Source organism: Budorcas taxicolor, chromosome 11 (assembly GCF_023091745.1).
Source record: "Budorcas taxicolor isolate Tak-1 chromosome 11, Takin1.1, whole genome shotgun sequence".
NCBI lineage: Eukaryota > Metazoa > Chordata > Mammalia > Artiodactyla > Bovidae > Budorcas > Budorcas taxicolor.
The window spans coordinates 109,251,109-109,269,074 of NC_068920.1; the positions used below are offsets into that span (position 1 = coordinate 109,251,109).

General features: G+C 44.8%; 1 non-coding gene across 1 annotated transcript; it reads left to right on the top strand.

The window, feature by feature from the left end:
- Positions 1-11,505: 11,505 nt before the first annotated feature.
- Positions 11,506-11,578, top strand: TRNAG-CCC (transfer RNA glycine (anticodon CCC)). Its single transcript has one exon. It is a non-coding gene; the product is annotated as a tRNA-Gly (tRNA).
- Positions 11,579-17,966: the final 6,388 nt, after the last annotated feature.

Genomic DNA, 17,966 nt, shown 5'->3' on the forward strand with positions numbered 1-17,966 from the left:
GTCTTTAGTGTGCTGACCCCTCACTATGGGGCATGGTTGAGGCCCAAGTCCCAACCAACTCCCAGTCCCCCTTTCTTGCTTGGTGTGGAGACCACTCCTCCTTACAGTGAAGCCCATGGTTCCCTCTTGAGGGCCCGACTCTGTCATTATCCTCTCTCAGCCCCGCCCTGCTGCTGTTGAGATGGAGATGAGCTCAAGGATTCATTCACTATTTGGCTATGGTTGAACCAGCTGCTTCAGACTCTCTCAAAAAGTTGCTTCCAGGCTGTTGTCCTGCAGGTCTCAGGTCTCCGTTGGCTGTTGGCTAGAGGTTTACTGTAATTCTTTGCATTGGAGTCCTCTCCACAGGGCAGCTCACAATATGGCATCTGGCTTTCCCTAGAACAAGCAAGTGAGAGAGCCAGGGGGTGCCTGCAAGGTGGAAGTCAGAGTTGCTGTGTAACCAGTAAGAAATATGTATTTGGTCTTTGGTTCCTGATAGAGAGTTCTCGAATTCCAGGGAATTTCCCAGTAGGAGAGACGGCAACCTTTTTTTCTCTCAAGGCAACTCTTGGCAGCCCCTAGATGGCTTCAGGGTGGCTGTTGGTCACAGGAAGACAGAGGCATGATTGGTGGATTAGGACTTTCAGCCCTATCCTCCCAGTCTCTGGGGAAGAAGAAGAGGCTGGAGACTGAGCTAATCATGATAGCCAATGATTCAGTTAATCATGCCTACATAACAAAACCTCAGCTGGACTTCACTGGTGGTCCAGTGATTAAGAATCCACCTTTCAATGCAGGTTCTAGGGGATGCAGGTTCATTTCCTGGTTGGGAAGCTAAGATCCCACACATTCATTGTTCAGTTGTTAGGTCATGTTTGACTCTTTGCAACCCCATGAACTGAAGCACACCAGGCTTCCCTGTCCTTCACTGTCTCCTGGAGTTTGCTCAAACTCATGTCCATCGAGTCAGTGATGCCATTCAACCATCTCGTCCTCTGTTGCCCCCTTCTCCTCTTGCCCTCAATCTTTCCGGGCATCAGGGTCTTTTCCAGTGAGCTAGCTCTTCATATCAAGTGGCCAAAGTATAGGAGGTTCAGCATCAGTCCTTCCAATGAAAATTCAGGGTTGATTTCCTTGTGATCTCCTTGCTGTCCAAGCGACTCACAAGAGTCTTCTCCTGCACCATCGTGGGGCAACTAAACCCACACACAACAACTAGAGAGCCTGTGCACCACAACTACTGAGCTTGTGTGCTCTCGAGCTCATGCTCTGCAACAAGAGACGCTCATGTGTGCCACAATCAGAGAAAGCCCATGCAGGGCAATGAACACCCTGTGCACCACAAGGAAGAACCAGCACAGTGCAAAAAAAGAGAGAAAACTCCATAAAAACACAAAATCATGGCTTTCCAGGTTGATGAAAATATGGAGGTGCTGGGAAGGTGGTGCACTTGGGGAAGGTACGGAAGCTCTGAGACCTTCCACCACCTCTCACCCTGTGCATCTCTTCCACTTGGCTGTTCCTGGGTTGTATCCTTTATAATAAATTCATAATCATAAGTGCAGTATTTTCCTGAGTTCTGTGAGCCATTCTAGCAAAACGTGAACCTGATAAGGGGGCCATGGAAACCATGATTTATAGCTGGTTTGTCAGAAGTACAGGTAACAATGCTGGGACTTATGACTGACATCTGTGGCTGGGGTGGGGCACGGGGGACAGTCTTGTGGGACTGAGCCCTTACCCTGTGGGGTCTGTGCTGACTTAAAGCAGATAGTGTCAGAATTGAATTGAATTGTAGGACACCCAGCTGGTGTGAGAGCTGGTTGTTGATATGGAAAAATGCACAAATTTGGTGTTAGAGATGTTATGAATGGAAACAGCTTTACAAAGACATAAAAGGCATCGACTGGAAAAAAAGAAATAAAGCTTCCTATGGTTAGATGATGTGATTGTCTACATAGAAAATCTGAGGGTTTCCACAGAAGAAACTTCTTGAACTAATAAGTGAATTTAGCAAAGTCACAGGATAGAAGGACAACACACACACGCGAATCTATATTCTTATTTGTTACCAATGCGCAAGTGGAAACTCAAATTTTAAACAAGATCAATCCAGGACTTCTCTGGTGGTCCAGTGGTTAAGAATCTGACTTTCGGTGCAGGGGATGCAGGTCCTTGGTCAGGGGACTAAGATCCCTCATGTCCTGCATGATGTAAAAAAGATTCTGCATGCCACAACTAAAACCAAATGAAAATAAATAAATATTTTTAAAAATCAATACCATTTTTAATATTAAAAATACGAAATACTTAGGCATAATCTAATATATGTACGGGATTGGTATGATGAAAACTATAACACTAATAAAAGCCATCAAAGGAGACCTAAATAGAAGGGCATACCATGTTCGTGAGTTGGCTGTTAATAATTCTCCCTAAATTCTTTAAGACTTTGACTGTGTGGATCATAATAAGCCGTGGAAACTTTTATAGAGATGGGAATACCAGACCGTCTACTGTCTCCTGAGAAACTTGTATGTGGGTCAAGAAGCAGGAGTTAGAACCCTGTATGGAACAACTGATTGGTTCAAGATTGAGAAAGGAGTATGACAGGGCTGTCTGCTGTTTGTTTAATCTATACACTGAGTACATCATGAGAAATGCCAGGCTGGATGAGTTGCAAGCTAGAATCAAGATAGGTGAGAGAAACATCAACAATCTCAGATATGATACCACTCTAATGGCAGAAAGTGAAGAGGAACTAAAGAGCCTCTTGATGAAGGTGAAGGAGGAGAGTGAAAGAGCCAGCTTAAAACTAAACATTATAAAAACTAATATCATGGCATCCGGTCCCATACTTCATGGCACATAGAAGGGGAAAAGGTGGAAGTGGTGACAGATTTCCTCTTCTTGGCCTCTAAAATCACTGCGGATGGTGACTGCAGCCTGAAACCAGAAGATGATTGCTTCTTGGCAGGAAAGATATGACAAGCCTAGACAGTGTGCTAAAAAGCAGAGACATCCATTACTCTGCTGACAAAGATCCATATAGTCCAGGCTATGGTCTTCCCAGTGGTCACGTAGGGTCACGTATGGACCATATAAAAGGCAGAGTGCCTAAGAATTGATGCCTTCTAACTGTGATGCTGGAGAAGACTCCTCAGAGTCCCTTGGACAGCAAGGAGATCAAACCAGTCAATCTTGAAATCAACCCTGAACACTTATTGGAAGGACTGATGCTGAAGCTAAAGCTTCAGTATTTTGGTCACCTGATGCAAACAGCTGACTCATTGGAAAAGTCTCTGATGCTGGGAAAGATGGAAGGCAGAAGAAGAGGGTGTCAGAGGATGAGATGGCTGGATGACATCGCCGATACAATGGACATGAACTTGGGCAAACTTTGGGAAATGGTAAGGGAGAGACCATTACTTTACTAGCATGTGAGATGAGTGCAATTGTGCGGTAGTTTGAGCATTCTTTGGCATTGCCTTTCTTTGGGATTGGAATGAAAACGGACCTTTTCCAGTCCTGTGGCCTCTGCTGAGTTTTCCAAATTTGCTGGCATATTGAGTGCAGCACTTTCACAGCATCATCTTTCAGGATTTGAAATAGCTCAACTGGAATTCCATTACCTCCACTAGCTTTGTTCATAGTGATGCTTTTTAAGGCCCACTTGACTTCACATTCCAGGATGTCTGGCTCTAGGTGAGTGATCACACCATCGTGATTATCTTGGTCATGAAGATCTTTTTTGTACAGTTCTTCTGTGTATTCTTGCCACCTCTTCTTAATATCTTCTGCTTCTGTTAGGTCCATACCATTTCTGTCCTTTATCGAGCCCATCTTTGCATGAAATGTTCCCTTGGTATCTCTAATTTTTTTGAAGAGATCTCTAGTCTTTCTCATTCTGTTGTTTTCCTCTATTTCTTTGCATTGGTCGCTGAGGAAGTCTTTCTTATCTCTCCTTGTTTTTCTTTGGAACTCTGCGTTCAGATGCTTATATCTTTTCTCTTTTGCTTTTTGCTTCTCTTCTTTTCACAGCTATTTGTAAGGCCTCCTGAGACAGCCATTTTGCTTTTTTGCATTTCTTTTCCATGGGGATGGTCTTGATCCCTGTCTCCTGTACAATGTCACAAACCTCCGTCCACAGTTCTTCAGGCATTCTGTCTTTCAGATCTAATCCCTTAAGTCTATTTCTCACTTCCACTGTATAATCATAAGGGATTTGATTTAGGTCATACTTGAACGGTCTAGTGATTTGAACCATGAACTTTCAGATGTTCAAGCTGGTTTTAGAAAAGGCAGAGGAACCAGAGATCAAATTGCCAACATCCGCTGGATCATCAAAAAAGCAAGAGTTCCAGAAAAACATCTATTTCTGCTTTATTGACTATGCCAAAGCCTTTGACTGTGTGGATCACAACAAACTGTGGAAAATTCTTCAAGAGATGGGAATACCAGACCACCTGACCTGCCTCTTGAGAAACCTGTATGCAGGTCAGGAAGCAAGAGTTAGAACTGGACATGGAACAACAGACTGGTTCCAAATAGGAAAAGGAGTACGTCAAAGCTGTATATTGTCACCCTGATTATTTAACTTCTATGCAGAGTACATCATGAGAAATGCTGGGCTGGAAGAAACACAAGCTGGAATCAAGATTGCCGGGAGAAATATCAATAACCTCAGATATGGAGATTACACTACCCTTATGGCAGAAGGTGAAGAGGAACTAAAAAGCCTCTTGATGAAAGTGAAAGAAGAGAGTGAAAAAGATGGCTTAAAGCTCAACAATCAGAAAATGAAGATCATGGCATCTGGTCCCATCACCTCCTGGGAAATAGATGGGGAAACAATGGAAACAGTGTCAGACTTTATTTTTTTGGGCTCCAAAATCACCACAGATGGTGATTGCAGCCATGAAATTAAAATATGCTTACTCCTTGGAAGGAAAGTTACGACCAACCTAGATAGCATATTGAAAAGCAGAGATATTACTTTGCCAACAAAGGTCCGTCTAGTCAAGGCTATAGTTTTTCCAGTGGTCATGTATGGATGTGAGAGTTGGACTGTGAAGAAAGCTGAGCGCCGAAGAATTGATGCTTTTGAACTGTGGTGTTGGAGAAGACTCTTGAGAGTCCCTTGGAATGCAAGGAGATCCAACCAATCCATCCTAAAGGAGACCAGTCCTGGGTGTTCATTGGAAGGACTGATGCTGAGGCTGAAACTCCAATACTTTGGCCACCTCATGTGAAGAGTTGACTCACTGGAAAAGACCCTGATGCTGTGAGGGACTAGGGGCAGGAGGAGAAGGGGATGACAGAGGATGAGATGGCTGGATGACATCACCGACTAGATGCACATGAGTTTGGGTGAACTCTGGGAGTTGGTGATGGACAGAGAGGCCTGGCATGCTGCGTGCGGTTCATGGGGTTACAAAAAGTCGGACACAACTGAGCGACTGAACTGAACTGAACTGAAAGGAGAGAGAGACCTGGCATGCTGCAGTCCAGGGGGGTTGCAAAAAGTTGAACACAACTGGGTGACTAAACAACAACAGCAACAACAAATTCATTAAAACTCAATTCAAGAAAAAAATCCAAGAAGAATTTTTATAGACATAGACATGACATTCTAAAGTTAATAAATAAAGGCAAAAAATAGCTAACACAATGTTGAAAAACAATAATGAAATGGACAGAATTACAGTACCTATTTTGAAGCTTAAAATAGGGACCTCCCTGGTGCTTCACTGGTTAAGACTCTGCGATTCCAGTGCAGGGGGTGTGCATGCATTTGATCTCTGGTCAGCGAAGTAAGATCCCACATGAGAAGTAAGATCCCACATGAGAAGTAAGATCCCACATGCTCTGTGGTGAAAACAAAACAAAAAAAAAGCTAAAATAACCCAGGGAAAATGAAAAGTGAAAGTTGCTCAGTCGCGTCTGACTCTTGCAACCTCATAGACTATGCAGTCCATGGAATTCTCTAGGCCAGAATACCGGAATGGGTAGCCTTTCCTTTCTCCAGGGGATCTTCCCAGCCCAGGGACGGAAGCCAGGTCTTCTGCATTGCAGGCAGATTCTCTACCAGCTGAGCCACAGGGGAAGCCCTAAATAACCCAGACAGTGTGCTGCTGGTGACACTGAGATACACAGACCAATGAAATAGGATAGAGAGAAAAATGGAGATTGGATATTTGACGTTGGTTTAGTGGAGGAAGGATAATATTTCCAGCAAATGATACTGGAATAATTCTATATGCATATGCAAAAAAAATGAACTTCATGCCTTATATTTTAAAGTTAAGTCAAATGGATTACAGAGACAACATTAAAAACTTTTGTACATCAAAGGACACTCTCAAGAGGATGAAAAGACAACCCACAGAATAAGAGAAAATATTTCATATAAATATTCATAATCATATACCAAGTTTAAAAATGGGCACAGGGCTTACCTTGACATCTCTCCAATAAGATATACAGTTAGCCAGTAAGCACGTGAAAAGATGCTCAGTATTACTAGTCATAAGGGAAATGTAAACCAAACCCAGTATGAGATACCACTTCACATTAATTAGAATGGATACTTTTTTTTTAAATGGAAAATAACAAGTTTCAGTGAGAATGTGGAGAAGTTAGAACACTGTGCATTGTTGCTGCAATTGTAAAATGGTGCAGCAACTGTGGAAATAATGAAAATGGTTAATTTTATATTTTGTGAATTTAAAATCAATGAAAATGGAATGTCATCAAAACAAAAACCTTCACACTGTGAAAGAAACTATTAAGAGAATGAACAGATAAACCACAGACTGGAAGAAATTATTTACACAAATTATATGTGGTAAGGACTTGTTTCCAGAATATATCGGAAACCGAACCCAGTAAGAAGACAAACAAACCAATCAAGATATGGATGGGCAAAATAAACATTTCACCAGAGAAGATATATGAGTGTCTAATAAGCATGTGAAAGATGTTGCATGTCATTAGTCAATTTGGAAAAGTAAATTAAAACCACATTGAGAGGCCATTATATCCTCATTCAGATCACTATAATTAAAAGAACTCTTGGGATTAAGCCAAGAGTTAATACACTACCAAGTGTATTTCCAACACACAGCAGGGACAAGGGAAAAATGCCCGTGGGGTTCTACCAGCCTCAGTGGACCTGCTCCAAAGTGGACATTGGCTAGAACTCCATTGACTCCCATTTACTCCCTTGCCCTACAGGCTCCTGTCCTTTAGGGGCCATGGATCTCAGGCTATCAAAGTCAACTGGGAATCTGTGGGCAAATTTTCTCCAAATTTTAGGTATTTCCCAATGCTTAATTACCCAGGTTAATAGCTATAGGTCCCAGTTGGGAGAAGGCCAAAAGGAATCATTACCATATTCAGTTGCCATTCATCACCAGGGCCATCTGCCTAGAGTTCCAGTCTCTTTTTTTATATTTTAATTTTTATTTTTTGGCCATGCTGCAGTGCTTGCAAGATCTTAGTTCCCTGACTAGGGACTGAACCCTACGGCAATGAAAATGCCAAGTTCTAACTGCTGGACCGCCAGGGTTCCCTCCAGCCTCTTCTTTAGTCGATGGATTCTGGGTTCAAAAACTGGCTCTGTGTAGAAATAGGCAAGAGGGTGTGCCTTTATCAGGGATTCTCTGGTGGCTCAGTGGTAAAAAATACAACTGCAGTGCAGGAGACGCAGGAGATGAAGGTTTGATTCTTGGGTCAGGAACACACCCTGGAGGAGGAAATGGCAACCCACTCCAGTATTCTTGCCTGGGCAATCCCATGGACAGAGGAGCCTGGTGGGCTACAGTCCATGGGGTCACAAAGATTTGCACATGACTGAGCATGCATGTGACTTCATCATTGTCATCCTGGATTTCTCAGTTTGAGTACTGCTCTTGCTGGCTAACCAACTGTTTTGTCCGTGGCCATGCCAAAATGTTTCTGTCACCATCTCCATAGCTCCCTTCTGCCTTGATCCATTGCTGGCTGCCACATCAGCCTTGGTGCTTGCAGGGATTATTGCAACCCCTCCGGGGTTCAGGTGGTAAATGCTGCCACTTATTCTCTATTGCTTTGTAGTCCTTCCTGGCCCATTGTTGACAGAGCCCTTGCGTAGGGGGAAAGATTCCCACTATTGCTCCGGAAATTTGTAAATTAAGTGTACAAAGGGACCCCTTGGAGGTCTTCAAGAGGGTTGGGCAGTGGGTGGCTTTTCCATTAGGTGTTTATGCACTGCCCCCAGGTGGCCACATCCTGAACTTCATCCTTATCTCTTGACTGGAGGTTGGCTCTCCAGATTCTGTCTCTGCCTGAAGAACCTCCAACCTCACGCTGCTGGAACATACCCCATCCCACTGGCCAGTGTGACCTGGCGCAGGTTATGTAACCTTTCTGGGTCTCAGGGTTAGGTGCTTTGTAAAATGGGGTAATGATAGTGAATTAAATGAGATGATGAATTTATACATCTAAATTCCTGGTTTAAAGGAGAAGGAAATGGCATCCCACTTCAGTATTCTTACCTGGATAATTCCATGGACAGAGGAGCCAGGCAGGCTACAGTCCACTGGGTTTCAAAGAGTTGAACACGACTGAAGCAACTGAGCACAAACTAAGGACGCAATAAACATTAGCTGCCACCAGTGGTAAAGAATCCACCTACCAGTGCAGGAGGTGTAAGAAACGCAGGCTCGATCCCTGGGTGGGGAAGATCCCCTGAACGAGGGCAGGGCAAGTCATGACAGTATTCTTACCTGAAGAATCCCATGGACGGAGGAGCCTGGCGGGCTACAGTTCATAGGGCTGCAAAAAGTCAGACACGACTGATGCAACTTAGCACACATGCATGGTGCTGGCAAGCTTAGTTCTTTTCTCTCTAAATAGGGAGACACCTCTGCAGAATCCGTATTCAATATGAGGCCACCCCCTTTTCAAGGCTCCTTGAAAAATGTTCTGCTTGGTTCTTTTTAAAATTCCTTTATTTATTTATAGTTAGTTTTGGTTGTGCTGGGCCTTTGCTGCTGCGTGCAGGCGTTCTCTAGTTGTGGCAAGTGGGGGCGACTCTGTTGTGGCGCCCAGGCTTCTCATTGTGGTGGCCTCTCTTGTTGCGGAGCATGGGGCTCTAGGAGTGTGACTTCAGTAGTTGTGGCTCAGGGGCTTAGTTGCACCTTGGCATGTGGGATCTTCCTGGAGCAGGGATCAAACCTGTGCCCTATATTGGCAGACAGATTCTTTACCACTGGCCCATCAGGGAAGTCACTCTGCTTGGTTCTTTCTGGCTTGACTGGACCACAGAGTTGAGTAAAAGGATAACAGTTGCTCAAATGATGCAAAACTTGGCTCAGAGCTGATTTTGAGACTGTTTAGAAATCTCTCACCAGGGCTTCCCTGGTGGTCCAGTGGTTAAGAATCTGTCTGCCAGTGCAGGGGACACGGGTTCGATCTCTGGCCGGAGAAGATCCCACATGTAATGGGCAACTAAGCCCATGCACCACAACTGCAGAGCCCTAGGGACCGTGCTCTGCGATAGAAGTCGCTGCGATGAGAAGCCTGTGCACAACCACTAGGGAGTAGTCCTTGCTCTCCAGAACTAGAGAAGACCCACACAGGCAGCAAAGACCTAGCGCAGCCAAATATAAATAAATATATATATATAAAAAAATCTCTCACCAGACAGTGCCTGTCTGCTCTTCGACCCGGAAGGACAGAGTTCTCCATGGGTGGGGTCATGGAAGCATGCGTTTGCCCCAGACCTCTCCTCACTGGACCCATTGTTGGCGCTTCTTGCTGTGAAACTTCACAGACTTGATGCCTGCTCATTGACACAGCTGGTCTCTGTGAGGAAGCTATTCGTCCCCGGATCTCACAGAGCAGGAGAGTCAGGCTCAGAGGAAAGATGTTGTGAATTCATTGCCCGACAGGGCACTTCCCAGCCCTCCTTGCCTCTTCGTCATAATGGAGTCGATTCACAATGGCCCTGCAGCCCTGCCACCACCTCCATCCCTTCCTTGGCTGCGGAATTGATCCCTTCCACCACGGACAAGCAGAAACTTAGCAAGATTTGCTGCCTCAGCTTCACAGGAATGGGGCAAGCCTGTCCATCTCGAGGACGGAAGAGGCAGCTGGAAGGTCAGGCTGGCAAATGAAGAAGGCCTAGGTGATGTGTCATGACCTTAGTTTTCCTCATGGTGATGACCTCCAGCCTCTGGAAACATCAGGGGCAATTTGAAAGGCAATAGCGCTGGTGCCTCACACGGTAAAGAATCTGCCTGCAATGTGGGAGACCCAGGTTCGATCCCTGGGTCGGAAGGAGCCCGTGGAGGAGGGCATGGCAACCCACTCTAGTACTCTTGCCTGGGGAATCCCATGGACAGAGGAGCCTGGCAGGCTACAGTCCATAGGGTCTCAAAGAGTTGGATACAACTCAAGTGACTTAGCAGGCATGCATGTCTCATTAGCTATCATGCCAGATGAATTTTCCTTTGTCTAATTCGAGTCAGACCACCCGGTCAGTTTCTCGGCTCCCGCACCGGTGGAGCCTGGGGAAATTTGTTTCATCCCTGCTTTTCAGTGTCAAGCATTCCCCAGGCAGCAGCATGGTAGCTGACAGGGCAATGAGAATCACCGCTTCAGCTGCCAGGCTGGCTGGCCACACTTCCACGGGCTGCAAGGAGGTACTGAGCCCATGTGGATTTAGATCAAACGTTACACACACGGACAGAAAAAGCAAAATCAGCGTGGTGTCGGCAACTGGTGTCCCCACCGGACAACCCCGAGCTGATGGTTTGAGTGACAGATGGCAGGGGTGGTGGGCTGCTCTGCTGTGCAGAAGCCCAGACTCAACATGAGCCAAGCAGTTTCATGAACTGACTCAGGGGCTGCAGATGCATCCTTCTGAAAGCCAAAGAGACAGGTGGGAACCAGGGTGTGGATGAGAAATGGCCTCACAGCAGGCTCCTGAATGGTAGAGAGGCCCAGGTAGCTCAGGGGTAAAGAACTGGCCTGCCAGGAGTAGATGCAGGGTTTGATTGCTCGGTCAGGAAGATCCCCTGGAGAAGAAAATGGTGACCCACTTCAGTACTCTGCCTGGAATATCCCATGCACAGAGAAGGCTGGTGGGCCTCAGTCCATGGGGTTGCAAAGAGTTGGACACGACTTAGGGACTAAATAACAATAACAGGTTGGAAAGGGCCTTAGGGCAGCAACTCTCTAGGCAACTCACCTCCTGTTGACCTAAGTTACTGCAGGATGATCCTGTAAGACACAAGCTGGAGTATAGTTGAGGGGCACCAGGGCAGAGCTTCTGCTGGGCACTTAGTTTCATCATCTGTAATATAGGGATAAAAGAATATCTAACACAGGTATATACATATACATATTTAGAGAACGTTCACATGCAATTTATCATCTTAAAATATACGTTTAAGTGCTTTAGTATATTCACAGAATTGTGCGACTGTCACCACTACCTAATTCTGAACATTCTCTTCACTTCAAAAACTGAGGACTTCCTTGATGGTCCAGTGGCTAGGACTCTGTGCTCCCAATGCAGAGGGCCCAGGTTTGGTCCCTGGTCAGGAAACTAGAGCCCGCATGCTACAACCAAGCCTTCACATGCCGCCGCAAAGATCAGACAGCCCACAAGCCACAAGACCTGATGCAGCCAAATAAACAAACATTAATAACAAAAGAAAACAAAATGAAACTGCACTCATTAGCTGTCACTCTCCATTCTCCTGTCTCCCTGGCCCCTGGTGACCACTAATCCACTTTCTGTCTCTGTGGATTTGTCTATCCTGGTCATTTCATTTAAATGGAATCATATAACATATGGCCTTTTGTGTCTAGCTTCTTTCATTTACCTTAAAGTTTTCAAGGCCCATCCAAATTGTTGCATGTGTCAGAACATCATTCTTCTTTACGGTCAAATGATACTCTACCACACAGATATATCCTGTTTTATTTATCCACTCATCACTTAAAGGACATTTGGGTTGCTTCTACTTTCTTGTTATTATGAGTAATGCTGCTCTGAACACTCATGTATACATTTTTGTGTGAACAAATGTTTTTAATTTTCTTGAGTATATACCTAGGAGTGGAATTGATGGGTCATATGGAGAAGGAAACGGCAACCCACTCCAGTATTCTTGCCTGGGAAATCCATGGACAGAGTAGCTTGGTGGGCTACAGTCCATGGGGTTGCAAAAGAATCAGACACAACTGAGTGACTGAACAAGAACAATGGTAACTATGTTTAATCTTTTGAGAAACTGCCAAACTCTTTTCCACAATAACTGAGTATTTTATATTGGTGTGAACCTTTAAAATAATAAAAATCACTCTTAATAGCATGTGGCCCTCAATTGTCATCCTTTCATCCCATAAATATTTATGGAGCAACTACTATGTGCCGAGCATCATTGTACATGCAGGGATTTATTGGCAAATAATATTGACAGAAAGCTGGGACTCATGTGTGTGCATGTATATATGTTTATGTATGTGCACAGGGGTATGTGTGTATGTGTATAAATGTGTGTTATACACGTATATGTATATGGGTATATGTTTATGTATGTGCACGTGTGTCTGTTTATGTGTGTATGTGTGTATGAATGTATCTGTGTGTATATGTATTCAGTTCAGTTCAGCTCACTTCTGTCACTCAGTCATGTCTGACTCTTTGCAACCCCATGAACTGCAGCACGCCAGGCCTCCCTGTCCATCACCAACTCCCGGAGTTTACCCAAATTCATGTATATATTATGTTGGAGCAAAAGTAATTGCAGCCTCGCATTGTTGAATTTTTCTGTTTGATATTGGAATATATTCTTAAATAAATGTGGCTATGTTATACATCATTTTAATGTGCATTTCTTGCTTTATGTTTTTTTCACTAATGACTTATTCCTTGCTGTTTTTTAATATTTATTTTAGACCAGGGAAATGATGTTAGACAAAAATCTAATTCAAACGATTTTATTATTTGAGTTCAAAATGGGTCGTAAAGCAGTGGAGACAACTCACAACATCAACAATGCATTTGGCCCAGGAACTGCTAACAAACATACAGTGCAGTGGTGGTTCAAGAAGTTTTGCAAAGGAGATGAGAGCCTTGAAGACGAGGAGTGCAGTGGCCACCCATCGGAAGTTGACAATGACCAATCGAGAGCTATCGTTGAAGCTGATCCTCCTACAACTACAGAAGTTGCCAAAGAACTCAGTGTTGACCATTCTGTGGTTGTTTGGCATTTGAAGCAAATTGGAAAGGTGAAAAAGCTTGATAAGCGGGTGCCTCCTGAGCTGACAGCAAATTTAAAAAATTGTTGTTTTGAAGTGTTATCTTTGCTTATTCTACCCAACAACAATGTATCATTTCTTGGTTTGATTGTGACATGAGATGAAAAGCGGATTTTTACAATTGGTGACGACCAGCTTAGTGGGTGGAGCGAGAAGTTTCAAAGCACTCCCCAAAGCCAAACTTTCACCAAAAAAATGTCATGGTCGCTGTTTGGTGGTCTGCCCAATTCTCTCTAGGACAGCGCCCGACTGCATGTGACACAACCAAGGCTTCAAAAGATGAATGAATTGGGCTACAAAGTTTTGCTTCATCTGCCGTAGTCACCTGACCTCTTGCCAACCGACTATCGCTTCTTCAAGCATCTGGAAAACTTTCGGCAGGGAAAATGCTTCCATAACTAGTAGGAGGCAGAAAATGCTTTCCAAGAGTTCGTTGAATACCAAAGCATAGATTTTTACACTATAGGAATAAGCAAACTTATTTCTCATTGGCAAAAATGTGTTGATTTTAATGGTTCCTATTTTGATCAATAAAGATGTATTTGAGCCTAGTTATAAAGATTTTAAAACTCATGGTCCAAAACTGTGATCACTTCTGTACTAAGCTAATATATGTGTGTTTAGGTGTGTGCATGTGTGCATATGTGTATGTGTATATGTGTGTGTGTATATGTGTGCGTATGAGGGGGAGTCAGATAGTGAGAGGAGTGTTGGGGAAACAATGAAGCCGGGCAGGGACTGGGGGAGTCTGGGGTGCAGGAATCGCTGTTTTTAACTGAAGGATCAGGAAAGGTCTCACAGACAAAGAGGAGGAAGTGAGGGAAGGCGGACCCTCCAAGAGAAGGAACTAAGAAGGCAAAGTCCCCTGAGGACACCGAGGTGGCCTGCAAGTCTGAGGCCAGGGAGGAAAGAGAGCAGCGAAGATGAGCACAGAAGAGTGACGCCAACCACACCTTGCAGCGCCCTGGGGCCATGGCAAGAACGCTGCCTTCATTCTCAGAGAGAAGGGTGCCTTGAGGGGATTTGAGGGGCGAAGGGACCACATCTCCCCTGGTTCTAACAAGGTGGCCCAGCCGCTGCGCTGAGGACTGATCCTGAGGAGATGGGGATGCTGGTGGGGAGACCACGGCAATGGCCTCGCGGGAGATGGTGGTGACCTGGGCCCAGGCAGCCGTGGAGATGGTGAGGAAGGGTCAGTTCCTGGGCAAGCTGTGGAATTAGAGTCAGCAGGATTTACAGATGAAATGGCTGTGGAGACACACAGGGTGAAGGCGACGTGAAGACAGGCAGAGACTGGAGCAATGCGGCCACAAGCCAAGGAATGCCTGGAACCACCAGGGCTGGAAGAGGCAAGGAAGGGGCCAGAGCACCTCCAGAGGGAGTGTGGTGGCTGACACTGGCTTTGTGACCCCTGGTTTCAGGAAGAAGTGTGAGACTATATGTTTCTGTCACTTTAAGCTACCCGGTTTGTGGTATTTTGTTATGGCAGCCTCATGGCACCTGGAGTGCCCCGGTAGGCACTTGAAAAAATAAATAAATGGATGTGAAATACAAGGAAACAAAGAGAAGAAAGTGATTCCAGCTGATTTTGCCCTAAGCAACTGAAGAGAAAGCAGACTGGGGACCTCCCTGGTGGACCAGTGGTTAAGATTCTGAGCTTCTACTGCTGGGGGCATGGGTTAGATCCCTGGTCCAGGAAATAAGATCTCACAGACACCGTGTATGACCAAAAAAAAAAGTAAGCAGACCGTGCTATTCGGTATGCTGGGGACGACTCTGCTTTCTCCTCTGTAAACTCAAGTGCCTGAACAGTGCCCAGCACTTAGGAGGGCTCAACACACTGAGTCAATGGACAGGAGGCAGGGTGCTTAGGAGGGTCTTGGTTAATCTTATTCTTTAGACCTGTGGTCACCTGACCTAGAGGGATACCTCCGTCCTCTGATTGCAAACTCTTCAGTTAAAGACTCTTGAGTTTTTGTGGCTTTTATAGGTCACTGAGCTTCAGTGGAGATGGTTGCTAGAATCTCTTACAAGCGTTAATCAATGTGCTGCCTTTGCAGAAGCTCGTGTTTTCCTCTGTCTGGGGCATGTGCCCAGGGGAATCTTCACATTGTTCTCTGTCACCTGACTGATCACCTACATTCATTGAATGATTATTTTGTGCCAGGCACTGACTGGGCACATTATTTAATATTATTATTAGTTTCATTTAATAGTGAGGAAACTGGCACAGTTAAAGGTTAATTATCTCAACCAAGATCACACAGCTAGTAAGTGGTGGATCTAGAACTGAAACCCACATCTGTGCTTGTACCCACTGCACTTTATCTTCTCCCTGTCATTTTTAAGGTGTGTTTCCATGGGAACTCCTGCATTCAGAGGGCAATCGGACATTTCCAACTCTGAACTTTAATCCATTCTCCGGGTTTAAACTTCACTTTTAACTCAACTCCCTTTCAAGCTCCATCCACTGCTCTTGATTTGAAAGCATGCATCTTTTAATCCATGCGGTGAATTTCAAGTTCTAGCCTTTGATTAAGGAACACCATCATCTCCCCACACCCTTGAGGTGAGTGACATCATTAATCCAAGGAATCCCCCCAAATTTCAGACTCTTGACCAATGATTGCCCAGGACTTGTCTTTTAGTCCAGTCATGGATTTGGTAGTTTTTTCCCTTTGGCCGAACCATGCAACCTGTGGGATCTTAGTTCCCTGACCAGGGATGAAACTGGACCCCCACAATGAAAGCACTGTGTCTTAACCACTGGACCGCCAGGTAATTCCCTGACTTGGGTACTTTTGAAGTGGGAGAGGGAAACTTCAGGTGATGAATTGAACCCTAATTTCTTCTCTTTTAAAAAATTATTTAAAAAATAAATAAATAAATAAATAATAAAAAATTATTTAATTTTGGCTGTGCTGGGTCTTTGTTGCTGTGCATGGGCTTTCTCTAGTTGTGGTGAGTAGAGGCTACTCTTCATTGCAATGCACAGGTTTCTCATTGCATGGCTTCTCTTGTTGAGGTGCACAGGCTTCAGCATGTGGCTTTAGTAGTTGTGGCTTGTGGGCTTTGGTTGCTCCAAGGCACATGGAATCTTCCCAGAGCAGGGATCAAACCCACGATCCCTGCATTGGCAGATGGATTCTTGTGCACTGTACCACCAGGAGAGTCCTGAACCCTAGTCCCCTGAACATTCATATACATTCTTATCGCTCATTGCAATCTTTTCAACACTTCTTTCCACCAATCTTACTCCATTCTTTTTCTTAACTACCATCTGTTATGGCAGTTAAAGAATTTATAAACATCTAAAAGCTGAAAAGTGTCCAACTCTTTGTGACCCCATGGACTATAAAGTCCATGGAATTCTCCAGGCCAGAATACTGGAGTGGGTAGCCTTTCCCTTCTCCAGCAGATCTTCCCAACTGAGGGATCAAACCCAGGTCTCCTGTATTGCAGGAGGATTCTTTACCAACTGAGCCACAAGGGAAACCCTCTAAAAGCTGAGCATTTTCCAAATACTTTATCAAAACTGCCCTAAATTCTAGGTGAAATGCTCTATAACAATGTCTACCTTATAACAGCATAGTAAGTTGTGAAAAGAAATCTTTGTTGCAACTTTTAACAAATCTTAGCCAATCCTTGGGTGCCTGGAAGGCAATTTGAGATTGGGCAGGGTGAAAAAAATGTCTGGCACCATGGCCACTGGACAAACACCTAGAAATCGATGCAGTGGGTTATGGTTTAATCAGATGGGACCTGGGTTCGACCCTTGGTCTGGGAAGACCCTAAATGCTGCAAAGCCACTAAGCTTGTGTACCATGACTACTAAGCCTGCGTGCTGCAACTACCGAAGCCCATGCGCCTAGAGCCCATGCAACAAGAGGAGCCACTGCGATGACAAGCCTGTACGCTGCAAGGAGGAGTAGCTCCCACTTGCTGCAACTAGAGAAAGCTCTTGCTCAGCAACGAAAACCGGGGGAAAAAATTGATGGGCAGCAAGCTTTGAACCTTCTCTCTGGCGGTGGGACTCGTGCAGTGCAGATAAAGTTCTGGGGTCTCCTCCCCAGTTCCGTCTCTGTAGTCTCACTTGCCCTGTGAGGCTGTGAGCAGGTAACTATTCCAAGGTCCTTGTCTGCACTGAGCAGAGGCCCCACCTTCCCCTCTCTGGCTCAGCAGTCTGCATGGTCATCCCAGGTGCCATCAGCAACGGGTCTTAAGGGAACTTGGATGGGTCCTTGAGAATTCTGCAGGCAAATGGAGCTAAAACCTCAGGTGTCACTAGAAACACTAACAAAACACACACACAGATGCAAGACAGAGGAGATAGGAGAGGAAGCAGAGGGCCAAGAATAAGAGATCCATCGGGGCATTTTAAACTACAAAAGTTCCCTATAGAACAGTTAAGAATGCTATCACGTCTGTTGAGCATAACTTCTAAGACGGAAGCAACACAGTCACTGAAGCTCCACCATGAATGAAATGAAAAGTGCTGTGTATAACACAAAGTTTGTTTATATATACGTACCCCAAAATGTATTCAAATCAGAACACAGATAAGCTGGGTGACCAAGTGATGATGTTATAAAGATAATCCATATAAGGATTCAGTGTAAATTAGTCTGGGAACCTGTTACAACGTAACATGGTCGCTGCCATTCATT